At 41.6% G+C, this 13,214-nt stretch overlaps 1 protein-coding gene across 1 annotated transcript in view; it reads left to right on the forward strand.

Moving 5' to 3' along the window:
* The window catches only part of GRIK5 (glutamate ionotropic receptor kainate type subunit 5), a 344,216-nt gene that overhangs the window by 254,810 nt on the left and 76,192 nt on the right, over positions 1 to 13,214 (forward strand). The gene's annotated exons all lie outside the window — the stretch shown is intronic.

A 13,214-nucleotide genomic window follows, 5' to 3' on the forward strand; every position in this document is an offset into this window, starting at 1 on the left:
TGACTCTCTTTAGTTGGAAGCAGGGAAAATTTTTGCAATAAGGAATAACTACGTATGCATATTCAAATGTTAAAAAGCACACCATGAGCCAAATGATACACCAATGCATAACAATAAGTGAGGAGACAGATGTTACAAGACCAAAAATTACACTGAAGTCAAACAGACTTATCTGAACTATGAAACAGGACAGGACTCACCGACTTAACCACAAACACCCTTAGACTAGAAGTATAACCGGCATCCTCTGTGAGGAGGAGCCAAAGTAAATGTGTACAGGCAATCACTGATAGGCTGGCTAAGACACACGCCTCCCAGCCAACCAATCCGTCCAAACACTAGAGAAGAGAGAAGTGCTCATGTCAGCGTCAAATGCCAAAATGATACGTAGCACTGAGCCGATGTGTAGGCTATGTGGGCTAGGGTTGATTGGCGGTGACATCAGCCTGGTCCCGATCCTACAGGGCCAGCAACTCTTGTGATTGTGCTTCTGGTTGTACTATTTTAATATATTGAAGCTGTAAAATTTTCTTCAAATAACTTTGCCTAGGGAACTCCGCAGACCTTGGGGTTTCACACACAAATATTTCTGTGTATAGAAGTGCGTCTCTAGAAATTGACATGGCCTCTCATTACAAGAAAGATCAAAGTTAATTACAGCACAACCAATACACCACATGGTGGGACTTCCCATGCAAAGCCGCCAGGATTCGGAATTCACAGATCTATACTAATAAACAAAAGTCCTTGCGACAAACAGACTTTATTCCTTCTGCACGTGCGATGTTTCGACCTCATAGGTCTTTATCAAGCATAAAAACAAGCAGCATGTGCAGTATATATATATACCACATCTTAATTGCATTAATCAAAGAATCAACCAATACATTTATATCTTCACAGATGCATGTATAACGATAAAATCACAATTGCCTTCACCCAAGAGACAAATATCCGATCATTACGCTGGTATTGGAGTTTCTCTATATTGAGAGTGCTTGCAGGCCAGTACGCATCACTGGTCTCCCAGCAACTAACTGAACCACATCACACCCATACGATCACATGAGCACACGAACTATCACCTCTCATAATGTTGCGAACGCCTACATACCAACAGCTTCCTAGCCGGGAAGCACAATTGGTCACCTAGCAAGACCATTTAGCTGTTGCAGTGTGCCACATGACCGAAAAAGTGTACATATATCTACATGGCCTTAAATAAAGACTAAAAATGGATCTATCTCCAAATGTGTGTACAATTAGTATGATTAACATGTATACTAATATGTATATTCTAAGGGCCACGAACCAGCAACCCTTAACATTACATCCCTTTTATCTTACCAATTATATTAGGATCACATATAGCCCTGGGATAAAGTATCCTATACAAGGGGGTCTCCCACTTGCTGTACCCAAATCTGCTCCCCTAGTAAAACAATTTAGCAGATGTCACTCTGAAAGTACTTTATTTCATGCTAATAATAAATCCCATAGCCCCCATTTTGTTACATACATATAAGCAACTAAATATCTCTACACAGCCCATCTTTATAAAACATCAAGGTATGTCCCGTTGAATTGTTCTGCATACTGAGAACATCGGCCATTCTGGGACAAATCTATCAAAAAGAACACAAAAAATCTAAACATAAAAATATACCTTAAAAACATCTTTGCTCATACAGAATGGGAAATAGACTATCATGTGCATAAATCCATCTCAATTTTTCCTTTTTGAGCAAACCAACTCTGTCTCCCCCTCTCCTCAATTCTGGTACATAGTCTATTACTCTAAATTTTAACTAGCTAATAGAGTGACCTTTCTCAATAAAATGCCAAGGTACTGGTAAATCCATGGATTTAGTTCATATAGTACTTTTGTGTTTTACTATGCGAGAACGAATTTCCATTGTTGACTCACCCACGTAATTCAAACCACATGGGCATGTGATTGTATAGATCACACAGGAAGGTGTACATGTAAAGCTATGCTTTATTCTGTAACTCTTCCCAGTGTATAGATGGGTAAAACTCTTTCCCTTCACCATGTTCTTACAACACGAACAATTGAGACAAGTTCAATTCCCTAGTTTCATAGAGAATAATAATGTTGGTACCATTTTCGGACCAGGACCTATGTCAGATTTAGCCAACTTGTCCCTCAAATTATTCCCTTATCTATAAAACCTAATGCATAGATTGGCAAATTCCACAACCTCAGGGCATCCCCTACTCAGCAAGGATCAGTGCTTTCTTAGAAAATTGGCAACCCTGCCACTCTGAGATGTAAAAGTTGAAACAAAAGGAATACAACCAGAATTAGAAGCTTTATACCTCACCCTTGGGGCCATTAAAGCACCACGAGTGCTGTTTCATCTCCTGTCTATACTTAAAAACCAATTGTACTTGATACCTTCTGTTGCCGAATTTGCCATACATTTCATCCAGTTATCCACCATGTCCTCATTAATAATCCGCCTCATTTTCAATAGCTCCCTCCAAGGCAAGGAATCGATCATACTCCATGAATGACAGCTCAGGTACAACAATAAGTTGTTCCTGTCAGTAGGTTTAACAAGGATATCAGTTACTAAAATTTTCCCCCACACGTTTGATCTTCACATGCAAAAATTGAATTACCTCCTGGGAATATGTCAAAGTAAATTGTAGTTCCATGAATACATTATTCATTTTCATTTGGAACGCCTGTAATGCATCAATGGTGTTCTCCCAAATAAAAAAAATGTCATTAACATCACCAAGTAACCTCACCAAGCTCGGACCTTCTGCCAAAGTGATGACATGTGCACATTTTTCTCTGCAAAGACGGCCATGTAGATATTTGCATAAGTAGGGGTTACATTGGGCCCCATGGCTGTCCCCTGGCACTGTCTGTAGCACACATCCCCAAACAAAAAATAATTATTACGGATTGTGTACTCCAGAAGATCAAGAATAAATTGTCCGAGCTAGTGAGCATTTTACAAATAGCACGTCAAGCCTTATCATGAAGGATAGAGGTATACAAAGATACCACATCTAATGAGACAAGTATAACTCATCCTGCACCTTCATCTCTCCAATCTGGGTCAGAAAATTACTAGTACCTTGGATTTATGATTTAGCAGCAACAGCATATTTAGGCAAGATCCTATCTAAAAAGATGACACCACTAAGCAAAGACCCACATCCCGACCCAGTGGGACAACCTTGGGGATTCAATAAATCCTTGTGAATTTTGGGAATGATATAAAGTACTTTCATGTGACCAAACAGCGGACTGACACTATAATAGGACCATTTGTGGCTAGTGACATCCAAAGACACTTAGCTTTAAAAATGGTTGGCCAAATCTCTCTTATTCTTTGCAATGTTGTGAGGACATAGTGGTCTTCTGAAGCTAATTGTTGTAATCCCATGTAACATTACCATGAGAACCAACGAGATCCAAATGGAAGTGAAGAACATTCATGACATTTGCTGAAGAACCTTAATTGACACATTCTCGTTTTACTGGCTGTCTTCTCCATATGGCTTTTGCCCAGCTGTAGTTAAATATTGCGTATTACTTCAAGTGTGATTTTATTTGCCTTTTCTAAAGACGCAGAAGCTGAAATGAAATCTGTGAAATTCGTTGAACATGTCTTATTTTCTTAACCTCATAACCTCAGTAGCTATGAAACGCTGACTTACGTTAAGCATGAGCGGAATAATCTCAGTTGACAGCACAAGTGTTTTTTATAGTCTTTATGGACACTGAAGCAAATCCAACAGTTTTACAGAACGAACCAAGCCATGCCAATTGCTATTAAAGCAAATGCATGACCAAGATTAGTAAAAACATTCAGATTTAAATCAATGTGCAAACATTATCCTCAGATCATACCCGAAGAACATATTGGATCCCATGAATGCCTTTGGTTGCAATCCGCCATTTTTACCATAAAACGATGAGTTGAGTTTTGTCTGATCTTGGCTTGCATTTAAGAAATCTGGTATGTTTCCTACTGGGATGTCTTTTTTGTTCCCTGCAGTTCTCCTTCAGGGAACTTTCATTAAAATTTTCCTTTAGGGGCCTTTAAATATTCTATCAGATGCTCTTTGGCAACATACTTCACGCTGGCACTTTGGTAGTAAGTAATACTATCACGTTGGAATGCAATCTGTTCCAAAGAAGCCGCTGACAGAATTTCTCTTGTCACATTGTCATAAAAGTTTTCTTTTAAGATTTTTGGAATTCTTTAGTTTAGTTCTTTAAGGCTAATGTACAATACAGTTAAATTAAAGGGACGGTGTCATTAGAGACAATCCCTTTCAGTAAGGAGTAATGCTAAAGATGTATATGAAGAATCCTGCATTGTTCAGCAAATATAATCAGGAATCGTGCTGTAAAAGATGTGTTTCACCTTGTTAAAGGGATTGTGTCGCCCCTTTTCCCCACCTGATCTGATATGAGGCTGGAGAGACATCCAGCAGGTTCACATGTCTTATTAATTACAATAGGACATGTTCATGATACTCGATGGGGGCCAGATGGTTGCCCACCACCGATGACACATTGTCCATCTCTCTAACCAGCAGCTGCCAAGGCTTAGAGGGAACATGATCCTCCATATTGCTATTTGGTTGCCTGCAAGCTGAAGGACGCGGTTCTATATCTGCCTTTGTATTTTGTAGCAGTGAATCAGTAATTATGGCCGCTGGCAGAAATTTATTTTAGAGGGCACAAGGGCCATGACTCTGGCTTTTGGAAACCGCGGCCAGCCAGGAATTTTCCTTGCATCGGCCACTGCGGGGAAAATGAAGTATTATATGGCACCCGTTCAGATGAATCACTGCCCGCGTTATGCATTGACAGCTTAGGTACGCCAGAACAAATTTCCGTTCTAAAAGGTTAATGTGTGCTAATAAGGCATACAGACAATCCCTTTAACTTAAAAAGGATCCCTAGTATTCATATGTGGAAGAGGTTTAGTAAGGATTGGTGGAGGTCTTTTTCCTGGACCCTCAACATTAAAGTAGTAAATTCTGACATTTGATATGTAGGCCTTAATCACATGAGCGCATTGGTGCGAGCAAAATATGTGCGTGCATTGCGCAGAGAATAGAACCCATTGTTTTCAATGAAATTATTTTCACTTTCGCATTTGTGCGTGCATTTTGCTCACACAAAAAATCCTGCAACAAGCTCTATTTTTGTGCACATTTGCGCACCTAAGTCACCGCAGAAGTCTATAGGGGTGCGCAAATGTGCACCTGATCCCTACAAAATTCAGCTGCACAATTTCGATGAGAAATTAATGGCATGGCGACTAAATAGGCTGCACAGCCTTTTCCATCACGGCGCATGTGTGTCCTATGTGAACGGTCCCTAGGAATGCAGGAAGTACAGCTAATACGTATGTGAAAAGTCACGCTATTGCGAATATATCTGTGACTACGCTCATGGGAAGAAGCCCTTAGTGTTGCACAGCTCTAAAACGGAGTCCTTGGAGAATATTCGGATCCAGTTTGGTTAAGGGTAGTTTTACACGGACCAAAAAGTTATGCAAACCATGAGTGATTTTAAGTGATAGTGTCCCATGACAATGAGAACAATGAAATAACTAGTAATAATAATAATAATAAAAAAACTTTATTTGTATAGCGCCAACATATTCCGCAGCGCTTACATAGACGGGAATACAGAAAGACAAAATACAAAAATTACAGAACCACGATTACATAGTAATCATTTGATTGATACAATAGGGGTGAGGGTCCTGCTCCAACGAGCTTACATACTACAAGTAATGGGGTGATACAGAAGGCAAAGGGGCTGGAGGTGTGCGCGGTATGGGAGGTGGAGAGTGAGGGATGTTATACACATAGACAATGGTCAGACATTTAGCCGTGTGATGGCAGAAACAGTATGACTGCAGGAGCGGTTTATGATGGCTAGCAGGGATTGCAGTCACTAGGACAGAGAGCATGTTATCAGGGGGGGGGGGGGTACAGAGGAGTTTGTTTAGGGAATGTGGTATGCCTCCCTGAAGAGGTGCGTTTTTAGAGCACGCCTGAAGTTCTGCGAGTCCTGGATTGCCCGGGTAGCCTTTGGTAGTGTGTTCCAGAGGACCGGTGCTGCTCTGGAGAAGTCTTGGAGGCGGGAATGAGAAGTTCGAATTAAAGGGGCACTAAGTCTGGTTTCGTTAGCAGAGCGATGAGCCCGGGCTGGGTGATGGATAGAGATGAGGGAAGCAATATAGGGGGGTGCTGCACTGTGGAGGGCTTTGTGGATGAAGGTAGCGAGTTTAAATTGAATTCTGTATTTAACGGGCAGCCAGTGCAGTGACCGGCACAGGACAGAGGCGTCCGAGTAGCGGCTGGACAGGAAGATGAGCCTGGCTGCCGCATTCAGGATGGATTGGAGAGGGTAGAGTCTGGTGCAAGGGAGGCCGATCAGCAACAAGTTGCAATAAAATCGAGCCGAGAGAGGATGAGGGCAACAGTAAGCGTTTTTAACGTGTCCACAGTGAGAAAAGAGCAGATTCTTGCGACGTTCTTGATGTGCAGCTGATATGTTCGGGCGAGAGATTGGATGTAGGGGGTAAAAGAGAGATCAGAGTCGAATATGACCCCAAGGCAGCGGGCATGATGTTTGGGAGTTATGGTGGCGCCACACACTGAGATGGAGATGTCAGGAGGAGGTCGGTTAGTGGAGGGTGGAAATACCAGTAAGTCAGTTTTAGAGAGGTTTAGTTTTAGGTAGAGAGAAGACATGGTGTTAGAGACAGCGGACAGACAGTTGGTGATGTTTTGGAGTAAAGGTGCAGAGATATCACGGGAAGAGGTGTATAGCTGGTTGTCGTCAGCATACAGATGGTATTGGAGGCCAAATTTCCTGATGGTTTGTCCAATAGGGGCTGTGTAGATAGAGAAAAGAAGGGGGCCGAGGACCGAGCTCAGGGGGACCCCAACAGCAAGGGGAAGAGGAGGGGAGGTAGAGCCAGCAAAGGAGACACTGAAAGAACTAGTGAGTGACTTCTTGCTCAGTGTGAACAGGCAGTCTTTCATCCTTAAACAGCTGCCTGTTCATGGAGGTGGGCGGCTGGAAGAGATCTCCAGCGCAATCCTCCACATTCACTGAATGATTATTACCCTGGTGTGAAAACACAGGAGAAAGAATCGTGCCGTGGAAAAGTACCCTAAGATGGGAATGGGGTTCTTGGAGGTGGCATCAATGTGAGTTATAGTTCATCCCTCTGCACATGTATTGTTTTTCTGGGAAGCGGAATGAACTTTTTCAGAGAATGGAGAATGTTTATTTAAAGCAGAAGTCCGGTCGAAATGATCTTCTAATTTGTCATTAAGAGAAATCTCTTAGCTGTGCCAAAGGGATGCAAACATGCTAAAGGCCAGGTTGACCCGAGACCACAGCCTTCACCATTATGAGTGGCTTACCACCATTATGTACGACATAACAGAAGATTATACAGATTCCTACTAGGAGTTTGGAAGTGATCGGCCTTCTTGGTTCCACAATCCTCTTTGCCTGGATAGGATTTGAAAGGAATATTAAATACAACTCATATTCAACTGGCGAGTGCCACAAATGTTCGTTAGTTTTGGGATATCAGAAGAATATTGTGACTTCGATTTCCATTTAATGCAAAAGTCCCAAAGCATTAGTGTTGCCGATAGCAATCAATGACGTCACATCTTTTTCATGCTCTAACTAATTGGCTGCAGTACCTCGGTATTTAAGTGCACTGCTTTTCGTAAATGCAGTGCTCTATTATAATATTTACACGTTCAGTTTTTCTTTTCCTTTAACCTATTTTTGGGGACATAGTAGAAACAATTCCTTTTGTATTACATAAAAATCCTTCACTTTCGCAGCAGTCCGTGAGCTGTAGAGCTGTGCTGGCTGCGAAACGCGTGTGCTACGTGTCAAGTAACATTTAAGTCAGATGCTAAGACTGAAATTAAAATAGAACAGTGATGTTAGAGAGTTGGCCTGTTCTGTGCACATTCTTTCTCTTTGCCTTCAACCAGACTTCCGAGTTCATTCCTATTCAGTGTAATGCACCTTTCTTTACAGCACCCACAGATTCATGCGCATTGTGTTGCTATATTCAGCACAGAATCTTATTTACTATCTGACTGCCTTTTATTATTTTGGGGTAGAATCTAGGGACATGCTCAGTGCTGGTGGCGTATCAAGATTTGGATTGTTTTAGAATATTAACTAATTACTAAAGCTCTGTTCACATTGGCATCATTATTTTTTCTGGATACGATTAACTCCTTATGATCTATTATGTTTTGTCATGGCCTTTAACAGGTCTTTAAGAAGCACTGTTTTTTGGGAAGGGGGGTAGATCCATCCCAGTATCACTGAAGTCTGCTGTGAAGCATGCAGTTCTGTAACTCTTCCCCTCCAGGCTGTGTATTCTATACTTTTCTTCTGGACTCCAGGTCACATGACCAACACTCTGACAACACTCTGTGTCCTGAAGTTAAAGGGGTTGTCCCGCGGCAGCAAGTGGGGTTATACACTTCTGTATGGCCATATTAATGCACTTTGTAATATACATCGTGCATTAAATATGAGCCATACAGAAGTTATTCACTTACCTGCTCCGTTGCTGGCGTCCCCGTCGCCATGGTGCCGTCTAATTTCAGCGTTTAATCGCCCGATTAGACGCGCTTGCGCAGATGGGTCTTTTCCCTTCGGCTCGGCTCGGCAGCAGCGGCATTCTGGCTCCGCCCCCTTGTACGCATCATCGTGTAGCTCAGCCCCGTCACATATGCCGATTCCAGCCAATCAGGAGGCTGGAATCGGCACACGTCATGGGGCATAACCCCACTTGCTATCGCGGGGCAACCCCTTTAATAGGACAGATTTATCTCAACTGTCATAATGAAAAACTATATTTATTTCCCCTAGCAACCAATCACAGTGCAGCTCTCTTTTTGAGTATTCTGCACTTTTCTTCTGGCCTCCAGGTCACCTGACAAACATTCTGATAACATTCTGTGTCCTGCAGTTATTGAGGGAATATTTATGCCAAATGTCATAATGAAAAACTGTATGTTTTGCTCATAGCAACCAATCACAGTGCAGCTTTCATGTTGTATTCTGCTCTTCAAAATCAAAGCTGCACTCTGATTGGTTGCTGTGGGCAAGGAAGACAGTTTCTCTTTATGACAGTTTACATGGGGCACATTTATTAATATTGTTAGACAGTGCAAGCTAAAGGAGCTTTCACGCAGCATTATTGGAGACTCTGTGGGAATCTGCTCAGGGGTTCCATGACAGCTGCTGAAAACAGTGCTGTGACAAAATCCCAGAACCATTCACTTCTATTGTGAAATGGACACCACCTTCGTTTCCGTTTGCTTCCTTTTTATTTGGCGTATAGAACATACTTGACTACGCTATTCTATACTCCGAATATAGTGTACACTAATACCGTGTGAAAGCTCCCTGAGACAGACAAGGGGACATTCATTAAAGGCTTTAAGCCAGAAAGTTGCAAACTTTTGCACATATCCTCATTTCTCAAAAATTTGCAACTTCTTGGCTTTTTTGCGCCACCCATACCACGTTCATAAAATGTGAGTGGAACGTCTTGGGAGGGGTTGTGGCTGTCAGTTTATGTATAAACTAATGTAAACTATATCAGAAATGTACACCAGGTTGGACATTTCAGTGTAGGTGACGATATGCACCTAAAATATGGAGAGGCGTGTGCCTATTAAGTCCAGGATTTAAAATGCTAGTCTTAGTAAATTTCCCCTAGAGTCTTAAAATGCGCCAGATTCATCGCAGCTGAATATTCAATCTGTTGAATTCTAAGACTGTCTAGTCTGTTTATTCCACCTATTAGTTGGCTTAGTTTATGCCAAAAATTGCACCAAAATTTTGGTGCAACTTTCTGAAAATTTTTGCAATTTTATTGTGGAATTTAGGCCAGGTCCCTTTTTATAGACAAGTTAGAAAAAGTGTCTGAAAGTGTCTAAAAACACATAGGGGGAAAACTTACAAAAGTCGGGCACTTTCTGCACTGGGCTTAGTAAGATTTTCCCCAGCACACCTGCTTGCTCCTTCACAGTATATGACATAAGTTATACATGAATCTGTTGGTCCGGACGGCCACGAACCTTCCCAGCAAGCACCACCCACTCTTCGAGGGCGGCGCAGAAGGAAAAAATTCTGGCATAGACCAGTTAATAAAAGTTAATAGATATGGCACAAAGCATGGAAGACAGTTTTCTGGTGCAATTTGCAGCAGAAAATGGTCATACGTTGAACAGTAAATCTGTCACTTGTCAGAGTGCTGGTTATGTGACCTGGAGGCTGGAAAAAAAAAGTGAAGAATATACAGCCTGGATTCTGGAGACCTCACAGCAGAGGTCACTGATATTGTGATGGATTACCCCCAAATAAAAAAAACTAGAGTGCATTTTTAATTTATCCCATATACTTGGGTCCATTAGTTCAATTTAAGATGCTACAAGCATTGGAGACTGCATGGAAGAATCGTAAAGCTAATGGAAGGTTCTGCTTGCACTGGTGTCACAATCCACAATGGATATTTAAATCTATATTTAATTCATTCTGATCCATTTGGTTGATCTACCTTTTGACTGATAATGGGTCAGTTAGGTTCCTATTATTTTACTTTACTACAGTAGATTGAAAAAATAAATGAATCATGCAGCTGAATGTCTAAGAGCAAAAGAAACCTGATGTAAAAGAACTCGGAAAAGTGCTAGATGCTTATCCAATGACAAATGGCAGTAAGGGTTCTAAATAATTCAGCATTCAATGATGTATAATTGATCTGAGACATGGTGAACTTTATGGACATACAGTATGTGAAAGAGTCTAAGTTTGGATCTTAAAGGAGTTCTGCTACTTCTAGCTGTTTTACAGCGGCCTAGGTTGAGTCCTATTCACTTCAATAGGACTTTGCCTGCACTGCCAACAATGGCCACTGCACAATGTACGGAGCTGTCTCCATACTGCAGCAAAATCGCTTGAATTGGGACAAACCCTTTATACTCTTATGGGCTCAGTCAGACAAGTGTTTTTTTTGTGCACCTATGAAGCACAGCTGCTCCATGAACGTCCCCTCAGCACTGAACACTGTGACAGCACTGTCACAGTGTTCAGTGATGAGGGGACTGCAGCAGGGATGAAAGAATCCCCTACCACAGCTGTCACAGCTGTGGCAGAGGATCGCAATGTTCTCCCATTGCTTTAAATCGAGCCGGCGCTGCTGCCACCCCATTGAAAACAATGGGATGCAGGCAACCCCTGCAGTGATATTTTCATAGAAGGGCTTAAAATATAAGCCTTTCCCTGAAAATAAGTCCAAGCTGTAGAAAAAAAAAAGAAAAAAACATTAACTCACATAGAAGTACTGTCTGGCTCTTCTTCCCATTCACGTCAGTCTTCATCTGTATTCTGGTGGCCGGGGATTGAAAAATCCCCGCCTCCAGAAAGTACTGCCTCTGATTGGCTGAGCACTGTGAGCAATCAGACACAGCGCTCAACCATTCATTGAATGACAGCTGAGCTGAGCTGCCTGTGGTTGGTCACATCACTCAGCCAATCAGAGGCAGCACTCAGCCATTCATTGTTTCACATCCAAGGAATCCCCTGCTGCGGCTGTCACAGCCACAGTAGGGGATAGCGATCCGCTCTCATTGCTTTCAATCAGTCCTCATTGCATCGCGCTCCTCTGCCACAGTTGTTCACAGTGCTGTCACAGTGTTCAGTGATGAGGGGACGCCAATGTTAATTCTTTACACGCAGCACGGACCTTACCTGAGCACACCTATCTTTCACAGATGCAAGTATTTTGCGCCTCTAAAAAACCGACATGTGAACACATAGGAAACCAATGGTTCTAATAGACGCGTTTTTTTTTAGCACATAGACGAGCGCAAAAAAACGCCCATCTGACCCCGGCCTAATGATGTAGCTTTTTTTTACATTTTGACTTCTCTTGCTTCCCCACCTTCAAAGAATCATAACTCTTTTATTTTTTAACACACTTTGGCAAAAATTGCATGATAACTTTATTCTGTGGGCCAGCGTGATTACGACAATCCCAGATTTATTTAGCTCTTCCTTTTCAGTATTTAAATAAAATATCTTAAAAAATATATTTTCGGTCGCCATCTTCTGACCACCACAATCTTTATCTTTTGTCAATGCCGCTGTCTGAGGGCTCATTTTTTGAAGGATGATTTATTATTACCATTTTGGAGTATATCAAACTTTTTGATAGCTTTTTGTTACCATTTTTTTGGAGATAGAATGACCTAAATAAACACAATTCTGGTGTTGTGTATTTTTTCTCTGACAACGTTCACTGTGCAGGATAATTAATGCTCTATTTTTGTAGATTGGTTTCTATGGATGGTTTGATACCAAATATTTTTTTTATATTGTACATACAGGAAAAAGGGGGGTAAAACTTTAATTATCCTTTATTTTTTTGAATAATAAAAAACACTTTTTTTCACGTATTTTTACTTTTTTTCAGTCCCATAAGGGAACTTGAACTTTTGATCATTTGATCGCATACACCACATACTGCAGTACTTCAGTATTTCTGCAGGCAATGTATTTCTGGAGGCTGTGGGCACACGTTTCTAGGCAGAGATACCTGGCAGCCCTGAGGGCCTACAGGAGGCCCACGACTGCTATGGCACCCAACTGCTGCTGTCAGAACTCGTGGCAGCATTTAAAATGTTAACATTCATAATTGGCGTGTTCTATAGTCATGGATGTTGCACCATGAGCCTGTGCCATGTTAACTCCAAGGACATACATAAATGTCTTGGGACGGGAAGGGGGATAAAGGGGTTGTTTCATGACGATAACCTTTGTTGATATGTCCTATTATTGTTGGGAACCCCCTTTATTAACCAGACAAGGGAGATACCTACAAAGTGTATCTTTTGCTCTAACCAATTTGGCGCATCTTTTTATTACATGGTAAGATATTTATACAAGCATATAACACTTGGAGTTATCACACTTAGGACCTGCAGTGACTATACAAAGATAACTTTGACACAAAGCCTTGAAATTTAAGAGTGACTTCAATGATTCTCAATATGGCTTTTCCCTCACTAGCTGAGATATGAGGTGTTATTTAGCATCATTCTGATACTGTATAGCTATGTAAGCCTGTTACTTGTCAGGC

The sequence above is a fragment of the Eleutherodactylus coqui genome, chromosome 6 (genome assembly GCF_035609145.1).
Source record: "Eleutherodactylus coqui strain aEleCoq1 chromosome 6, aEleCoq1.hap1, whole genome shotgun sequence".
Classification (NCBI taxonomy): Eukaryota; Metazoa; Chordata; class Amphibia; order Anura; family Eleutherodactylidae; genus Eleutherodactylus; species Eleutherodactylus coqui.